The sequence below is a fragment of the Lasioglossum baleicum genome, unplaced genomic scaffold, assembly GCF_051020765.1.
Source record: "Lasioglossum baleicum unplaced genomic scaffold, iyLasBale1 scaffold0023, whole genome shotgun sequence".
In the NCBI taxonomy this organism is placed as follows: domain Eukaryota; kingdom Metazoa; phylum Arthropoda; class Insecta; order Hymenoptera; family Halictidae; genus Lasioglossum; species Lasioglossum baleicum.
In genome coordinates, this window is record NW_027469083.1 from 2343860 (window position 1) to 2364366 (window position 20507).

Genomic DNA, 20507 nt, shown 5'->3' on the forward strand with positions numbered 1-20507 from the left:
CAGCTTGAGCCCAACGCTAGATTTCTAAAAACCGCGCGGAAATTGCGTAACAGCAACGGAGGAAATTAAGGGGCCGCCACACCGGTTAGGGAAACTAAATTCCTCAATTTCGAACAAATTTCGGATCTTATGGTTAGGACAGAGACGGAACGAAGCTAGCAGCCACTAGTGCGATAAAGATGGTACATTAGATAGAAGTCCAGACTTTGTAAACTCAAACGTCGAAAAAAACTTCTTTTTTATATTCATGTTCCCTGACACCCCCCCGCGGAGAGGGGAAATTAGTTTAGATTCCCCGAGGCTGACAAAACCCCCCGACCCGCTAGGTCATACCGGGAGTTTTGAGGGAATCAGAGTCAATCACAGTTCTGAACTAAAAAGAGAGGAAATTCTGGTGGAGGACAGGCGCAAAGTTTAGTATTTTGTTCCTACCAGCCCTGAGTAGGGTGTCATTTGAAAGAGCTCGGGAAGAGGTATTGAGCCTCATAGGCTAGGAGCGCCTCCGAGGTCATCCGAAGGGCGTATAGCGTTTCTCGTAAATTAGAAAAGTTCTGTATGTATTTGGAGTCGCGAGGGCATTATTATCTCTATCCCGAGGTCAGAGTGGAGGTGCCTTTGACTTTGAAAATTCTGACAAAGCCAAAGGTCTTGGAAACCTTTTTCAGATTTTCAAGGTCAAGGTCAAAGTCAAAGGTGCAGGCGGGTTCAGGAACCTCCCCCGAAGGTCGCCATATAAATTTGCGGTGTCGAGCGACAACAAGTAGTGAAAAATGGCATAGAATAGGTTAATTTAGCAATTAAGGAATTAGGTTTTAGGCTGCGTGCGGATAGGAATAGTGTTAAACGGTTAGATTTAAGAGTGCGGTTTCAATGTTTCATATAGTTTGGATTGACATCTGTAAGGAAAAAATAAAATCCAGGTTAGGTTCATTTTTATTAAAATTGATTATAAAAAAAAGGGACCACAATTACGATTATGAAATTTCGCGCGCGCCAAAGAACTGTGTTTACGGAACCTTTAAATGGACACAAAATAAATGACCCCCGCCGATTATGAATACGAAATTTCGAAAAAAAAATTTTTCTGTAAATGATACGCGTTACACTTGTGTTATATGATTACGAAATATTGCAAAAAATCGATTGTCACGATAAAATTTTGGTAACAAAGGCGATCTAGATTGGGCGCCGAAAAAAGAAGGTTCGAGAAGAAGTATCAAAAGTTCTCATGATTTATTTAAACATATTTCAACGAATTGCAGCAATGTATTACGTCATTTGTAATGAAAGATTATTTGATGTTATAGGATCGGATTTTTCCAAGATCCCTGTTTCTGATCACAGACACTCTGTTAAACTGAAGCACTTCAATTTAACATGCACTATTTCATATATTGGATGATTGCAAAAGCTCATACTCAATTTACCTCGTGAACTTGTCTGAAACTAAACGTGCAACTTCTACGGAAAAGGAAATCACAGGTTGTAAAATGTTCGGAGACAATTATAGAAAACAGAGTTACAGACTATATAATTGATTAATAAAACCGTTATTTATCCCAAATAGGGTACGAACTTTTGCAATCACACTACTAATACATTACGTTTAGTAATACATTATTGGCTAACGATTGAAGGCTGTTAAAGGATCTAGTAAAGAATCATGGGTCATGGACTTTAGAAAATGACGAAAATATATTATATCTTAAATATAAACATATTATTAATATATTCAACGAAAAATATCCTGCATCGCTTATGGGAAGCAGTAGTTAGATTTTTAAAAAAATACTGTCCACACTTGGACATCAGTCAATTATACATATAGGGGAAAATTATAACAAGATTTTCTTGTGGTCAAACAATGGATTATATGTACTTACTTAGACTACATTATCCTAACAACTAGTCAATTCACTCATAAGAGCACGTCAAGATAAAATTGACTAACATCTTACATTCTAATACATCTACTACGCCTCGAAGTTATTGAACCCACGCTCGCCACACTCTGCACTGGATTTCGAGGAATTTTTCGAACCACTCCAGTTTTGGTTCTGACGAAAGGAACAACTCTTCTCACCTGTGCAGGAATTATTAGATCCCTCTGTACAATCGTTCTCGGCTCATCCACAGCTTCCCCTAGAAAACGTTCATTCATTATCCGCATTGCACGTTGCTTATGATACTTAGCGGTTTGTCTTAGGATCTTGTCTGCCCTACAGACATTTAACCATTTCCGTGACACTTGAGCAGCGCAAAGCAGAGACTTAGGCTCCAACTTGCGTAGAATCAGCTGGGATATCTCCGGCGGGAGTTCAGAAATGAAATCCAACTTGGCAGGTTCCAGTAGTCCTAGCGCACGGAGGAAAGACCTGAAGAACTCCATGTTGCCGCTGCAGCGTCAGGATCTCGAATGATCCACTGTTCCAAATTTTGGGTTTATATACCCTTGGTTACGGTTGATCGCCTGTTCCGGTTCGGTGACCCGACCAATCAGGATCGAGCTCGGATGAATTTATGTTTGTCATTGTTATGTTAACTTGCTGTTGAGTACACGCATCAGGAAATAAATTGTTGAATTTGTTTGCCGTATATCAAACTCTAGGGAAATGTTTCTGTTTGGAATACCTTATGAAAATGTTTCATTTTGGAATACGCCATGAAATATGTAGATAACATAAATTTACATCTTAAGATGTTTTCTTTCAATGACATAGGGAGTGGTATAGGTATGATGTTTAACCTACCGTCGGGCGCAGCGGTGCTAGGAGATACATCAATCACTATTTTGTGCAGTGTGATACATCCTTAAGCGGCGGAAACCCCTAGCTACTAGTAGCTTAATGTAAATGCTGTAATGTTGATTAGTTTTACATTTCAGAGACTCATTGTCTTAACCCTCATACGCTCCTCAAGAATATTTTCCTCAATCCGCGAATGGTTCGTAAGTCGGTCCGGATTGAGATCAGCTTGAGCCCAACGCTAGATTTCTAAAAACCGCGCGGAAATTGCGTAACAGCAACGGAGGAAATTAAGGGGCCGCCACACCGGTTAGGGAAACTAAATTCCTCAATTTCGAACAAATTTCGGATCTTATGGTTAGGACAGAGACGGAACGAAGCTGCAGCCACTAGTGCGATAAAGATGGTACATTAGATAGAAGTCCAGACTTTGTAAACTCAAACGTCGAAAAAAACTTCTTTTTTATATTCATGTTCCCTGACACCCCCCCGCGGAGAGGGGAAATTAGTTTAGATTGCCCCGAGGCTGACAAAACCCCCGACCCGCTAAGTCATACCGGGAGTTTTGAGGGAATCAGAGTCAATCACAGTTCTGAACTAAAAAGAGAGGAAATTCTGGTGGAGGACAGGCGCAAAGTTTAGTATTTTGTTCCTACCACCCCTGAGTAGGGTGTCATTTGAAAGAGCTCGGGAAGAGGTATTGAGCCTCATAGGCTAGGAGCGCCTCCGAGGTCATCCGAAGGGCGTATAGCGTTTCTCGTAAATTAGAAAAGTTCTGTATGTATTTGGAGTCGCGAGGGCATTAGGATCTCTATCCCGAGGTCAGAGTGGAGGTGCCTTTGACTTTGAAAATTCTGACAAAGCCAAAGGTCTTGGAAACCTTTTTCAGATTTTCAAGGTCAAGGTCAAAGTCAAAGGTGCAGGCGGGATCAGGAACCTCCCCCGAAGGTCGCCATATAAATTTGCGGTGTCGAGCGACAACAAGTAGTGAAAAATGGCATAGAATAGGTTAATTTAGCAATTAAGGATTTAGGTTTTAGGCTGCGTGCGGATAGGAATAGTGTTAAACGGTTAGATTTAAGAGTGCGGTTTCAATGTTTCATATTGTTTGGATTGACATCTGTAAGGAAAAAATAAAATCCAGGTTAGGTTCATTTTTATTAAAATTGATATTTGTATTTGACGGATCGGCACGTCGACATCGCGTAGTGTCTCACTTTCTCGAGAGATGTCGCGCGCGGTACTCTCTGTCGGTCGTTCCGCGGTCCGTTCTCGATCCGGTGTCACTAGATGTCGCACTTTTCACTTTTCACTGTTACCGGGCAGCGGCCGGTTAACCTCACTTTGTCCCGTTTGCCACGTGTTCGTTATTCTCACTATGTCCGATTTACACACGCCAGGTCCCTGTTCGGGCGCCATGTAACAACCTGGTTTCCGTCGTCACGTCGGAAATTTCCTGCTTCGTCAATATAGCTCGCCGCTCCAGAGTTCGATGTTCGACGAGAGGAAAAATGTCGATGGGGAACGGGACGTGGTACACGGGTTCAAAATAACGACACTGATGTTTTCACTGACATGCTCGCTGCCGACGAGGACGCGCACGCGGGTTCTTCGGAATCGCGTTTCCGCGGCGGTTCACGCGATAACCGCGACGTTCGGGTACGGATACGCGTTATTCTCTCGGGCGCGTACGTCGCGGTTTTCCAGTACGGGACGCGTTACTTTCTCGGGTACGACGCGCGTGTATTTCGGGACCGGTAATTGGGAAATCAGGATGGTATGGGAATTCCCTGCCCGAGTCTGGTCATTCGGATAGGTGACGTGGCGGTGCGCCGTACGCCATAATCCTCTCGGGCGGTTCAGGGACGACGAGCGACGGTTCGTCGTGCTCGTCGTTCGTTTCCGTCGGCGGTACACCTTAACGGACTCGCCGGTGGTGCACCTTGGCAGGAGAAAGAGTGACGGTACGTCGTGCTCTGGCTATGCTACAGGAAACAGGGCATTTTAGGAAGGAGGAGGGCTCCCGGCCTGAGTCTGGTCGGTTGGATTTCAACGTGGCGGGGCGCCGTGCGTTTACGTCCTCTCAGGCGGTTCTACGGCGACGAGCGATGGTTCATCGTGCTCGTCGTTCGTTCTCGCCGACGGTACGTCGTGACGAGGTAGCCGGTGGTGCACCTCGACTCTTTTCGAGAAGCTGTACGCCTTACTCTACCTTGGTGGAACGTAGTTCGTCACCGTCGGGATGCCTCCCTGGGACAGGGACGTTGGTTCACAAGATGGCGGTACGCCGTACTCTGTCTACATAGTTCGGAACTGCAAGGAATACTTACTGGAGAGAACCGATTCAACTCGAGTCTCGATTACGAAAAGCTCCCGCGGTCGCGTCGCGGCTTTTCTGACTATTCGTTCGATGAAGTCGGGTGACGGTGCGGCGCTAAACTTCGCGAATCTTCTACTGTTCTCGACCGCGTGCTAGACAACCGTTTCTCGTCCTTTTCCGTCGGTACTGGCTCGTCGCGCGGTCGTCGTGTCGAGCGTGACGCGTATCGGTGGTGCGCGCCGGTTCGGATCGGTTTCTTTCGGCTCGGTTCGGTTCGCCTCGGTGCGCCTTGATACCTGGTTCTACTAGTAACAAGCCTGCCCGTTACAGGTCTGTTACACCCCCCTCCTCCTTTATAATAGTCGAGCGTGCGGCAGCGAGACTTCTTTATTAAGTCAACAAAATACTGAACTGGTGATCACATACTCCACAAATCATCTTCTCTACGCATAATGCACAGGTGCCCGTTCGTACAGCAACATTATCCGCTACCTTATAGTCTACGTACAAAAATACTTTTCGGTCCCCGGTTTACGGCATCCCTAGCTGACCCGCGCTGTGTTAGTCCTAACCTAGGTACTATCCTCTTGCTGAGGATTGAGGAAAAAGAGAACACCAAAAAAAAAAGTTTGTCCTGCCGGTAAACGGCGTAAGAAAAGAAAAAAAAAGACGCGTACACAACGTGTGTGGCGAGGATCAGGATGCCGGGGCGGTGTCCCCGCATTGCAAGAAAAATGAACAGTACCTTCCACTCTGCCTTAGACGCGTTTTCGATACCGCGGGGTCACAGCGCGGGTCCCTCCTACGGGCCTACTTGCTATTATCACAACTGCTTATAACTAACGGGAACTTTCCGTGTCAGTGAAAAAAAACTTTAACTCAACACTTAACTTAAACTATCGTATCACGGTGCGGGTTGGTGGGGCCGCGGTACGCGTTGCCTCCCCCTGGCCCGGCACATCCCGGTACGGGTTTTCCCGAGGTCGCGGTACGCGTTACCTCTTACCACTTGCTCTGTCTGGCTGGTGCTGGCGCTCGTCGCTGGCATCTCCGTAGACGTCCGGTCCTGTCAAAATGTAGCTTCCATCTTTCTTCTCCGAATTCCGCCCGGAATTGCTTGGTGGCTATGAGTGCCACTGGCACTTCCACCCGTCGGCCGTTTGGCAGTTGGAACCACCGCATATCCCCACTTCTATGTCGGCCGTGGTAGCGTATGGGCAGCAGGGCCCTTGGCGCCCTTTGCCAAGGAGTTACCGGATGGCCGTCGTTTCCTGGTCTCTCGTCCATTTGGACCTCCGGGAAGGTGGTTCTGGTCGGCGGTTGGCGTTGCCGGGTCCTCCGCGTGCCCCTGCTAACGTTGCTGCGGGCGGCGACAGCCCCTAGTGGTGTTGGCGGTGGTCGTGCTGCTTTTCGTCGCCACTCCGAGACCGGCCATTTTTCGGGGTTCGGTTTGTAATTCTGTCGTGGGTAGCGTAGTGGCGGAGTCCTGGGCGAGATGGACAAACACTCCAGTTCGCGCCAGATCGGAACCGGGAGATCCACCGGCCCTGGTGGCAGTTTCCTCGGGTCTGGTCGCGCGCGGATCGTCGCGGGCCTGTTGCAGTATGCTCCAAACAGTGGGGCCTCTCTAGTTGGCGGCGGTGCTTCGGTCGGGAGGGTCGGTAGCGGTGACTGCGGTGGTCTGGTGTTGGTCGCGCTGTCCGGTTTGTCTTCCGACCAGTGGGTCAGCAGTGGCGGTGCGACGGTGCGGCGGTTCTTTGCCGGCCTCGAGTTAGGCTTAGCCCTCCTCGTCGTCTCCACCGGTGGCCACCATGGCGACGTTGTTGCTGGCGCGGGCAGGTTCACGAATGGCTCGTGTCCGGCTAGCACACGGTGTTCCTCGATCGTCATCGTCCTGCTCGACTCGGTGGACGCGTCACTCGCGTCGGAGCTCGTTCGGGCCGGATTTTCCCTCGTTTCTCCGCCGGTGTCCAGGTGACCGGCCGTGTCCCCCTGGTGCCGGCCTCTCCTTTGTCCTGGTCGCCGCCCGGCGTGCCTGCGAAACCAACCGTCGCCGTGGTCGTACCTGTCGATTGTCGCCCTGGGGTCACTACCGGTCGGGGTCGTGTGGCGGTCCGGGCGATCCCCATCTCTAGTGACAGCGCTTCGGTGCCGGTGGTCGGTGTGTCCGGTGTCGCTGCCGTTGTGGTGTTCGCGGTCGGCGGTGCCCGGGGTACATCCGGTGTTGTCGGTGTCGTCTGGGCCTCGCCTGTGGCCTGTGGCGTCTGGGTAGCGTCGAACGGCTCTCCGGTGGTGTCCGGCAACGTCAGTTGCGGGGCCAGGTGCTCCGGTGTGGCCGGTGTCCTCGGACGACTGTCGCCGTCCTCTATGACGGCGTACAGTGCGTTCAGCTCCGCGTGGAAATCGTCCTCCATGTTGCCCAGCTGCTTGGGCCCCTCGTCTGTTGGCCTGTGACAAAAATCAACACTCCCTATTATCTTTTTCGGTCGACCGCGTCGACGTGGGGGCGGGGTGGCCCTGGTGATATCCGTCGGCACCCTGTTCTGCTCCGCGGAGACAGTGGGTTATCGTGGTTGACCGTGGGTTATTATCGGCTTCCTCATCGTGCTCCTATGGGCCCCCACTGGGCTCGGTTTCGGGCTTGAGGTCCTGCACATGTATGTGCCGGACCCAGCGTCGACTCGTGTCTCGTAGGTCGACGATCACCGGCGACACGATTCGGCCGACCGTGTAAGGGCCGCTGAATTTCGGCGCTAGCTTGGCTGCAATACCCGCTCCTTTATCGGACAAGGTGTGTTCCTTCTTCCACACCGTGTCTCCGACTGCCGGTCTCCAATCTCGTCGGCGTAGATTATAGTAGTGCTCCTGCCGGCCGAATGCTTGTGCCAGGTGTAGCCTTGCTAATTCTTGTGCATCTCGGAGGTTCTTCCAGCGTTGCTGCGGTGTTGTCGACGTTTCATCGGGTGCTGGTTGTCCGGGGATTCGCAGCTCTCGTCCCTGGTTCAGGTATGCCGGACTGTAGCCGGAGGCCTCGTGTTGGGCGGTGTTGATCGCGAACCTGGCCTCGTCTAGCTTCTCGTCCCACCGCTTGTGGTGGTTACCGGTGTACTGTGCCAGCATTGTTTTGACTACTTTGTTTGTCCTCTCGACGGGGTTGCAGTGGGGGGCGTACGGCGGTGTCCTTCGGTGTTCAGTGCCAGCTGCACGCAGGAGTGCCGTGAACGGCTCGCCTATGAATTGTCGGCCGTTGTCCGAGATGATTACCCTCGGCGCCCCGTGACGTAATATGACGTCCTTCTGCACGGCGGCGGCGACCGCTGTGCTGGTGGCTTTTCTGAGCGCTGTGAGTTCCACCCACTTCGTGAATCTGTCTAGTGCGACCAATAGCCAAATGTGGCCTTGGCGGGACCTGGGTAGCGGTCCGACTAGGTCGACTGACACCGTGTGCCACGGTTGTGTTCCGGGATTCGCGTGTAGGCGTCCTGGCGGCGGCTTCGGCGGAGTCTTATATCGCTGCCAATTGTTGCAGTTTCGCACGTAGCGTGCGACTTCTCTGAACATTCCCGGCCAGTAGAAGTGTTTGGCAACCCTTACTATTGTCTTGGCCAATCCTAAGTGTCCCGCGGTCGGGTCGTCGTGGAACTTCTTAAGGATTTCCCCCCGTTCTCCTGTCGGTACGCACAGTTTCCATGCGTTGCCGGGTTCCGGTTCGTTGTAGTCCAACTGGTGTAGTATTCGGCGGTAGAGCTTCCCCTCTCGGATCTGGAATTCTGGTACGGCGGCGGGGTTCCTCTTCACCTCTTCGACCTTCTTCGTGTACCACGTGTCCCTCCGTGGCTTCGGTCCGAGTAGGCTAACGCCAGGTGTGTGCTCGATTCTGGACAGCGCATCGGCCACGTGGTTCAGCTTCCCCGGGCGGTACTTGACGTCGAAGTCGTATTGCTGCAATTCGAGGGCCCACCTCGCTAGTCGTCCTGTCGGATTATCAATCTGTTGCATCCATCGGAGTGCCTGGTGATCGGTGACGACGGTGAAGCGGTACCCCTCGAGGTACGGTTTCATCTTACGGATGCCCCAGAGTACTGCAAGGCACTCTTTCTCGGTGGCGCTGTAATTCCTCTCTGGCTTATTCATCGTGTGGCTGGCGTATGCAATGACCCGTTCTTCAGTGTCGTCGCCCTGCGTGAGTACGGCGCCCAGACCGTGGTCACTGGCGTCCGTTTGCAGCGTAAACGGTCGTGTGAAGTCCGGGCATGCGAGCACTGGGGCCGTGACCAGTTTTCTTTTCATCGTTTGGAACGCCCGTTCCTCGGCCTCGGTCCACTTCCACTTTGCGTTCTTCCGGGTGAGCTGTGAAATCGGTTCCATGATCTCCGCGAAGTTGGGTACGAATCGCCGGTACCATGACGCCATCCCGTGGAAGCGTCTTACTTCGCGGATCGTTTTCGGCGCCGGGAATTGTGCGATGGCACTTGTCTTCTCCGGATCGGTACGGATTCCCTCTTGGTCCACGATGTGTTCGAGGTACCTCAGGCTGCTGACGCAAAACCGGCACTTCTCCGGGTTTAGTCTAAGCCCGGCAGCCCGGAGCCGTCGGAACACTTCCCGTAGATGCTCCCGGTGTTCTTCGAGGGTGGCACTGACGATAATGATATCGTTCAGGTAGGCGAATGCGTACGGTTCCAACTCGGGGCCGATGATGCGGTCGAGTAAGCGTTGGAACGTCGCGGGGGCGGAATGCAGGCCGAACGGCATGACCCTGAACTGGAACAGGCCCTTTCCGGGCACTGTGAAAGCAGTGAGCGGCCGGCTGGTGGCTTCCAGTGGTACTTGCCAGTAGCCACTCTTCAGGACTAGTGTCGTCAGGAATTTTGCTCCCCGGAGTTTATCGAGTGTGGCCTGTATGTGCGGTAACGGGTAGGCGTCCTTCTCGGTTCTCTCGTTGAGGCGGCGGAAATCCACACAGAACCGCGGTTTTCCGTCCTTCTTCTTTACCACCACCACCGGTGAACTCCAGGGGCTACTGGAGGGTTCGATGACCCCTTCGGTTAGCATTTTTTCGACCTCTTCGTTAATTACCGCTTGCATCGCCGGGTTCCGGGGCTGGTACCTCTGTTTGAGTGGGGTCTCGTCTAGTAGTTTAATCCGGTGTTCGGTCAGGGTGGTGCGGCCCGGGACGTCGGCGAACAATTCCATTTCGGCGCCCAGGAACCTTTCGAATTCGTTTCTGTCCGCTTCCTTGGGGACCCGCAGACCCATTTCCTGGCATGGTTCCGCTCTGCAATCGGCGGGCCATGAGGCAACGTTTACTGGCGGTTTCAGTTCCAGCTGGAGTGCTGCGATGGCCTGTATGCCCAGTAACACCGGAGGGCCCATGTTCGGCAGCACTGTAAAGTCTTGTAACCACTCGTATCCTTTGGTACAGAACGGCAGTTGAATAACACCGGTGGGTTGCATTTCGGACCCGTGAGCCAAGCTGATGTCGTTGTCCGGTGTCGTGGGTCGACGGCCTTGTTGCATGGCCCAACCTAACACCTCGGCGTTGATGCAAGAAATCTGGGACCCGGTGTCGAGCAGAGCGTCGATCTCCCGACCGCAGATCAGTATTGGTAGTAGTGGGCGCGGCGTGTACTTTATTGCGGGGGCCGGTATTCGCCCATCGGTTGTGGGCCCCGCATTCCGTTTCCCGGCGGGTGACACTCGCGGGTGAGCACGCCGTCGCGTCCGCAGCGCGAGCAGAATTTCCGGTATTTGTTCCGGCACTCGAAGCGTACGTGTCCACGCTGTTTACAGCGCCAGCAGTGCGTGACCGGGCTGTAATCGCCGGGGTTCTCCGAGTTTGTCGGGGTCTGGTGCATCAGGGGCATTGGGTTCATGGTTGCGGTCGGCCGATTCGTATTCCGTGTGCCTGGGGTCTCTGGTGTTGCTCCGGCTGGCCCGAGTGTCGCGGTGGCTACGGGGTTTGTCCCGGTACGCTCCATCTTAGTTTTTCGTTCGATCGCCATCTCGATCCGTTGTACCTGTCGTAATAACTCGTCCAGGTCGGTGAGACTATCGCTGCTGATCAGCATTGCGTAATCCGGCAGCATATTTTCGTATGCTGTTTCCAGGTATTCGTCTTTGGGAATCTGGGCTCGCCGCAGTTTCGTTAACAGTGCATTCAGGAACAGATGGAACGGCTCCCCGGGGCGTTGTGTTCGGGCCCGTGCCTCGCGTTCCTTTTGCAGTCGGGTCTGCAGCGGCGTGAAAAAGGCCAGGAACTTTTCACTGAACACTTCCCATGACGCGATCTGGTCCTCGTTGTTCCGGTACCAGTCTTGGGCGTCTCCTCTCAAGAGTTCGGGTATGCCCAACAGCAAGTCCCGGTCCGATAGGCGAAACGTCCTTCGTAGTTCGCTCACGCGTTCCAGGAACGCGTACGGATCCTTTCCGTCGGTCGTGCATCCAGATTTACGCATCTGTATTGCCCCGAAACTTTCCTCCCCGGCCGTGTCCACATCGTGGGTTCTGTCCTTCCGCGACGTGCCCGGCGTGGGGTCGTTCTTCTCGGTTGCCATATCGAACAATTGTTCAGTCTGTGCACGTATGATCTCGTCCCAGCTTCGTTGGAGGCCACTCTGTCTGTCCGGGACCGGTAAATTTCTTCTCTGGAGCTCGGCGGTGATCCGTCGTTTAGTCGGCCGTAACGAAAATTTCCGCATACCCGCCGTATTTGACGGATCGGCACGTCGACATCGCGTAGTGTCTCACTTTCTCGAGAGATGTCGCGCGCGGTACTCTCTGTCGGTCGTTCCGCGGTCCGTTCTCGATCCGGTGTCACTAGATGTCGCACTTTTCACTTTTCACTGTTACCGGGCAGCGGCCGGTTAACCTCACTTTGTCCCGTTTGCCACGTGTTCGTTATTCTCACTATGTCCGATTTACACACGCCAGGTCCCTGTTCGGGCGCCATGTAACAACCTGGTTTCCGTCGTCACGTCGGAAATTTCCTGCTTCGTCAATATAGCTCGCCGCTCCAGAGTTCGATGTTCGACGAGAGGAAAAATGTCGATGGGGAACGGGACGTGGTACACGGGTTCAAAATAACGACACTGATGTTTTCACTGACATGCTCGCTGCCGACGAGGACGCGCACGCGGGTTCTTCGGAATCGCGTTTCCGCGGCGGTTCACGCGATAACCGCGACGTTCGGGTACGGATACGCGTTATTCTCTCGGGCGCGTACGTCGCGGTTTTCCAGTACGGGACGCGTTACTTTCTCGGGTACGACGCGCGTGTATTTCGGGACCGGTAATTGGGAAATCAGGATGGTATGGGAATTCCCTGCCCGAGTCTGGTCATTCGGATAGGTGACGTGGCGGTGCGCCGTACGCCATAATCCTCTCGGGCGGTTCAGGGACGACGAGCGACGGTTCGTCGTGCTCGTCGTTCGTTTCCGTCGGCGGTACACCTTAACGGACTCGCCGGTGGTGCACCTTGGCAGGAGAAAGAGTGACGGTACGTCGTGCTCTGGCTATGCTACAGGAAACAGGGCATTTTAGGAAGGAGGAGGGCTCCCGGCCTGAGTCTGGTCGGTTGGATTTCAACGTGGCGGGGCGCCGTGCGTTTACGTCCTCTCAGGCGGTTCTACGGCGACGAGCGATGGTTCATCGTGCTCGTCGTTCGTTCTCGCCGACGGTACGTCGTGACGAGGTAGCCGGTGGTGCACCTCGACTCTTTTCGAGAAGCTGTACGCCTTACTCTACCTTGGTGGAACGTAGTTCGTCACCGTCGGGATGCCTCCCTGGGACAGGGACGTTGGTTCACAAGATGGCGGTACGCCGTACTCTGTCTACATAGTTCGGAACTGCAAGGAATACTTTCTGGAGAGAACCGATTCAACTCGAGTCTCGATTGCGAAAAGCTCCCGCGGTCGCGTCGCGGCTTTTCTGACTATTCGTTCGATGAAGTCGGGTGACGGTGCGGCGCTAAACTTCGCGAATCTTCTACTGTTCTCGACCGCGTGCTAGACAACCGTTTCTCGTCCTTTTCCGTCGGTACTGGCTCGTCGCGCGGTCGTCGTGTCGAGCGTGACGCGTATCGGTGGTGCGCGCCGGTTTGGATTGGTTTCATTCGGCTCGGTTCGGTTCGCCTCGGTGCGCCTTGATACCTGGTTCTACTAGTAACAGGCCTGCCCGTTACAGGTCTGTTACAATACATATAGGGGAAAATTCTAACAAGATTTTCTTGTGGTCAAACAATGGATTATATGTACTTACTTAGACTACATTATCCTAACAACTAGTCAATTCACTCATAAGAGCACGTCAAGATAAAATTGACTAACATCTTACATTCTAATACATCTACTACGCCTCGAAGTTATTGAACCCACGCTCGCCACACTCTGCACTGGATTTCGAGGAATTTTTCGAACCACTCCAGTTTTGGTTCTGACGAAAGGAACAACTCTTCTCACCTGTGCAGGAATTATTAGATCCCTCTGTACAATCGTTCTCGGCTCATCCACAGCTTCCCCTAGAAAACGTTCATTCATTATCCGCATTGCACGTTGCTTATGATGCCTAGCGGTTTGACTTAGGATCTTGTCTGCCCTACAGACATTTAACCATTTCCGTGACACTTGAGCAGCGCAAAGCAGAGACTTAGGCTCCAACTTGCGTAGAATCAGCTGGGATATCTCCGGCGGGAGTTCAGAAATGAAATCCAACTTGGCAGGTTCCAGTAGTCCTAGCGCACGGAGGAAAGACCTGAAGAACTCCATGTTGCCGCTGCAGCGTCAGGAACTCGAATGATCTACTGTTCCAAATTTTGGGTTTATATACCCTTGGTTACGGTTGATCCCCTGTTCCGGTTCGGTGACCCGACCAATCAGGATCGAGCTCGGATGAATTTATGTTTGTCATTGTTATGTTAACTTGCTGTTGAGTGCACGCATCAGGAAATAAATTGTTGAATTTGTTTGCCGTATATCAAACTCTAGGGAAATGTTTCTGTTTGGAATACCTTATGAAAATGTTTCATTTTGGAGTACGCCATGAAATATGTAGATAACATAAATTTACATCTTAAGATGTTTTCGTTCAATGACATAGGGAGTGGTATAGGTATGATGTTTAACCTACCGTCGGGCGCAGCGGTGCTAGGAGATACATCAATCACTATTTTGTGCAGTGTGATACATCCTTAAGCGGCGCAAACGCCTAGCTACTAGTAGCTTAATGTAAATGCTGTAATGTTGATTAGTTTTACATTTCAGAGACCCATTGTCTTAACCCTCATACGCTCCTCAAGAATATTTTCCTCAATCCGCGAATGGTTCGTAAGTCGGTCCGGATTGAGATCAGCTTGAGCCCAACGCTAGATTTCTAAAAACCGCGCGGAAATTGCGTAACAGCAACGGAGGAAATTAAGGGGCCGCCACACCGGTTAGGGAAACTAAATTCCTCAATTTCGAACAAATTTCGGATCTTATGGTTAGGACAGAGACGGAACGAAGCTAGCAGCCACTAGTGCGATAAAGATGGTACATTAGATAGAAGTCCAGACTTTGTAAACTCAAACGTCGAAAAAAACTTCTTTTTTATATTGATGTTCCCTGACACCCCCCCCCCCCGCGGAGTGGGGAAATTAGTTTAGATTGCCCCGAGGCCGACAAAACCCCCCGACCCGCTAGGTCATACCGGGAGTTTTGAGGGAATCAGAGTCAATCACAGTTCTGAACTAAAAAGAGAGGAAATTCTGGTGGAGGACAGGCGCAAAGTTTAGTATTTTGTTCCTACCAGCCCTGAGTAGGGTGTCATTTGAAAGAGCTCGGGAAGAGGTATTGAGCCTCATAGGCTAGGAGCGCCTCCGAGGTCATCCCAAGGGCGTATAGCGTTTCTCGTAAATTAGAAAAGTTCTGTATGTATTTGGAGTCGCGAGGGCATTAGTATCTCTATCCCGAGGTCAGAGTGGAGGTGCCTTTGACTTTGAAAATTCTGACAAAGCCAAAGGTCTTGGAAACCTTTTTCAGATTTTGAAGGTCAAGGTCAAGGTCAAAGGTGCAGGCGGGATCAGGAACCTCCCCCGAAGGCCGCCATATAAATTTGTGGTGTCGAGCGACAAAAAGTAGTGAAAAATGGCATAGAATAGGTTAATTTAGCAATTAAGGATTTAGATTTTAGGCTGCGTGCGGATAGGAATAGTGTTAAACGGTTAGATTTAAGAGTGCGGTTTCAATGTTTCATATAGTTTGGATTGACATCTGTAAGGAAAAAATAAAATCCAGGTTAGGTTAATTTTTATTAAAATTGATTATAAAAAAAATGGACCACAATTACGATTATGAAATTTCGTGCGCGCCAAAGAACTGTGTTTACGGAACCTTTAAATGGACAGAAAATAAATGACCCCCGCCGATTATGAATACGAAATTTCGAAAAAAAATTTTTTCTGTAAATGATACGCGTTACACTTGTGTTATATGATTACGAAATATTGCAAAAAATCGATTGTCACGATAAAATTTTGGTAACAAAGGCGATCTAGATTGGGCGCCGAAAAAAGAAGGTTCGAGAAGAAGTATCAAAAGCTCTCATGATTTATTTAAACATATTTCAACGAATTGCAGCAATGTATTACGTCATTTGTAATGAAAGATTATTTGATGTTATAGGATCGGATTTTTCCAAGATCCCTGTTTCTGATCACAGACACTGTGTTAAACTGAAGCACTTCAATTTAACATGCACTATTTCATATATTGGATGATTGCAAAAGCTCATACTCAATTTACCCCGTGAACTTGTCTGAAACTAAACGTGCAACTTCTACGGAAAAGGAAATCACAGGTTGTAAAATGTTCGGAGACAATTATAGAAAACAGAGTTACAGACTATATAATTGATTAATAAAACTGTTATTTATCCCAAATAGGGTACGAACTTTTGCAAACACATTACTAATACATTACGTTTAGTAATACATTATTGGCTAACGATTGAAGGCTGTTAAAGGATCTGGTAAAGAATCATTGGTCATGGACTTTAGAAAATGACGAAAAGATATTATATCTTAAATATAAACATATTATTAATATATTCAACGAAAAATATCCTGCATCGCTTATGGGAAGCAGTAGTTAGATTTTTTAAAAAATACTGTCCACACTTGGACATCAGTCAATTATACATATAGGGGAAAATTATAACAAGATTTTCTTGTGGTCAAACAATGGATTATATGTACTTACTTAGACTATGTTTATGCACACACTTGTAAGAGGATAACTGGAAGTATCCTGAGAAGGATATACAGTGATCGACGAAGGAGGAAGAACTAAACACTTTTCCGATTCACTTTAGCACAATCAGAGTTCGTTTATTCACTGATACTAGCGATTGAACGCGCCGTAACAAGATTGTTTGAGAAACGTGCGTTAGTACAATACTGAATACTGACTCCGGAAGTTTAGAGTCCGCGTGCGTTGAACAACTGGAATACAGCGTAACGGCGATGGGCGCGTGTGTTTTGCCACGAGTGGTCTCGAAGGAACAGGTCGTAGTCCGCTGTGTCGAAGACAATCATCCGAATGTTATGAAGATGAGCGGTTGACACACAATTTTCGTCATAAAGTCGAGTAGCGCTGTCGCGACGCCGAATTGTGTAACGACTTGTGTGGAACTACAGTTAGCCGGGAGTTCGAATACTGAACATACCGCCCGCCTTGGATGTACGCATCCAATAACAGAGGAAACGATTTCGATGCAATCAGTCGATGCATTAATTTAAATTGTTCAAATGACACCGCCCGCCTTGACGCACATGAACGCATTTAGACCATGTAATAGTGCGAGGAACATTCTCTCGTAACTATCATTTAGCGGATTTAATTTTCGGGTACATTGTCGGTTTCGCGCGAGAGTTCCTCATTGATGTCAACGGGAAGAAAACAGAGTTTTACAATCGGACGTTTGTATTCCGAAGTGGCAGTCTTAACAGTCACGACGCGAGTAATACCGTCCGCTCCTGGATGGCATTGAATGATACGTGCGAGCTCCCATTTACAGGGTGGCGCGAGGGTGTTTCGAAGAAGGACAATTCGACCCACCGTAGCGAGACGATTCGCGGTGTGCCATTTTGGGCGCTGTTGCAATGAGTGGAGGTAATCAGTCGACCATGCCTTCCAGACGCTCTCATACAATTTCCTTAATAATTGCCACCGAGTCAGTCGCGAGTCATGCACATCCAAGAGCGAAGCGGACGGTACTGTCGTAATCGCGGTGCCGATCAGGAAGTGACCGGGCGTGAGAGCGGTATAATCGTCAAGATTATCTGACGACGGGGCGATCGGGCGGGAGTTCATACATGCCTCAATTTGAGACAGTACCGTGGTCAGCTCTTCGAATGTGAGAGTGGTCGCGCCGATCACTCGTTTCAAATGATATTTTAGACTTCGGATACCGGCTTCCCACAAACCGCCGAAATGCGGAGCGGAAGGGGGAATGAAATGCCAAGCAACTTGATCACTCGCGAGCATGTTTCGCACCGTCGGATCGCGTGTTGCAGCTCGGAATGCCGCAGTCACTTCCCTATCGGCGCCCTGAAAAGTAGTTCCGTTATCGCTATACATGGCGACCGGTAGCCCACGGCGCGAGCTGAACCGATCATAACATGCCATGAACGCAGCGGTAGTGTACGACCCTACTAGTTCGATGTGTACAGCGCGTGTTGTCATGCAGACGAATAATGCAATATATGCTTTTGTGGACTTGTGTCCGCGTCCGGAGGTGGTTCGCACCGGGATAGGGCCCGCATAATCCACGCCGCAATGTAAAAATGCTCGTTCGGCGCGAGTAACGCGTACTGACGGAAGGTCTCCCATTAACTCGGAAGGGATCGTGGCACGTTCGCGCGCGCATCGAACACATCGGTGTATCACTTGACGCGTCCGCAAAACCATGTAATTCTATTTTTTGAATTTGCGCGCCGTGTCCTGTCCATCGCGGTAGTGTCATAGAGCGAAGAAGAGGGAGTTGAGTGCGATACGTATTCCATACTTCGCGAAGTTCGGGCGGGATGTCGTCGTCCCAACCGCAATTCTTCAACCATAGGCGTTGCATCATTATTTTTGCTACGATGACTACAGGAGCGGCCCAACCCAGGGGATCATAAAATCGCGCGATAGTCGATAGGACTTCCCGTTTAGTTGTCGGAAGATCATGAGTAATCTGAACTTCGAAGCGAAAAGAATCGGTTTCGGGATTCCATATTATTCCGAGGACTTTCAAGTTATCATCGGGTGATAGCGGTTTGCTCACAGCAAGACCATGATCGGTGGGATCAATGTCTTCAATTAGCGCGGAGTCATTACTAGCCCACTTCCGCAATGTAAACCCTCCTGCTTTGAGCAGGGCGGTGACTTGGTCGCGAGTTTGTCGCGCTCGATTCGGATCATCCGCGCCAAACACGCAGTCATCAACGTAAATCTGATCGCGGAGGACTGACAGCGCGAGAGGATATTTGGACCCTTCGTCCCGCGCAAGTTGTTGTAGCACACGTAACGCGAGATAGGGTGCGGGAGCCGTACCGTACGTGACGGTCAGGAGTCGGAAATGTTGGAACGGAACTGAGGGAGAGTTTCGCCACAAAATCCGTTGATAATCAACATCTCTGGGATCGATGAGGATTTGCCTGTACATTTTTGCGATGTCAGCGATAAAAACATATCGGTAACGGCGCCATCGTAGAATGACAGCGGCTAGATCCGTTTGTAGTTTGGGTCCGATCAGTAAGTGATCGTTTAACGAGGTCCCATTTCCTGTTTTCGCGGACGCATTAAATACGACTCGAAGTCGGGTCGTAGCGCTGTGCTCTCGAATAACCGCGTGATGTGGTATGTATACTGTTTGATTTGACGGGGCTGGTTGGTCTTTAATCTCGACCATGTGTCCGAGCGTCTCGTATTCGGATAAGAATTTCGAATATTCCGCGAAATGTTCTGTAGTTCGTTGCAGACGATTCTCCTGTCTTTTGAACATATTCATGACCGCGGGAAGTGATGGTCCAATATGAATTGGAGGCCCCTCGATAAATGGTAACCGAACGATGTATTGTCCCGTCGAAGTTCGCGCATGCGTGCGTTGGAAATGCTCTTCACATTTTAATTCGGCGGGAGAGAGACGCGTAACAGACGGTAATTCCTCTACTTCCCAAAATCGACGAAGCTCGGTATCTAAGTTCTCCGATACGTTACAATGGAAGTTCCCGAATGTAGCCGGGCCAGTTGCTAATGGAACGGGGCCGGAAAGAATCCAGCCTAACGTCGTATTTTGCGCTGTAGGCTCGTTATCTGTCCCTTTGCGTAACCCATCCAATAGGAGTAATCCGTAGTGATCAGCACCGATAATTAACTCTATTGGATCATTACTGAAGGGGTTTTCGTCCGCCAATGTCAGATCTCGAATATGCGAGAGCGGGTGAGCGGTAATCACACGACTAGGTAGGTAGTTCGACAAAGATCTCAGAACGTAAGCGGTGATAGAGTATACCGCATCGGTGTGGCATGATGCGACGGCACACGTTGTTGTCGAGTGACACGCAATCGCATTATTACCGATTCCGGTGATACTCACCGCGACGCGAGACCGCGGAAGTCGCAACCGTTGAGTTAAATTTTCCGAAATTATTGACACGACCGAACCCTGATCGAGCAAAGCTCGGACCTTTTCGGAACGGCCCGATGGTGATTGCAATTCGATCCATGCCGTCGCGAGCAGTACTTGTTGTGACGCGGTGATTCGAGGAACGGAACAAGACGCGATAAGAGCGGTAACATGGTTATCGACGGGTACTGTTACCGGCGCGGTATCGGTCGCTGACGCGTGCCTGTGCGATGGCGCGGTCGAATTTTCGAAGTGTAACAAGGTATGATGTCGCTTGTTGCAAATGTGACAGTTATATGAACTGGAACAATTTTTAAATGAGTGATGTGGACTCTAGCAATTTATGCATCGGTTAGTTCCCTTTACGAAATCGAATCGTTGCGTGGCGGATTTACTTTTGAATGCAGAACATTTTCCGAGTGTATGATTCTCTTTACAGAGGTCACACACGCTTTTGGAGATCGCGGTGTTGTGTAAACACGTGGCACGAACGCGACTCGATTTCGCTGTCGCAGATTCCGGTGTTCGTGATATAGTTTCCGACGTGGATGGCGCGATGATCCCTAACGCGCGCACTCGTGCTTGTAAGAACGTATCGAGGTCAGAAAACTTCGGGCACTGCGTATCGTTACCCAGATGCAACTCCCAGGCTTTACCGTTAGATTTACCGAATCTAACTTGTTTGTAACAAAGAAAACAAACCAATCATCCCATGCGTCGACCGGACGTTCGAGTTTTGTTAACGCTTTAATTGCTATATTGGCTTTATCACGTAGACGTCGCAGTAGCGCTGCATCT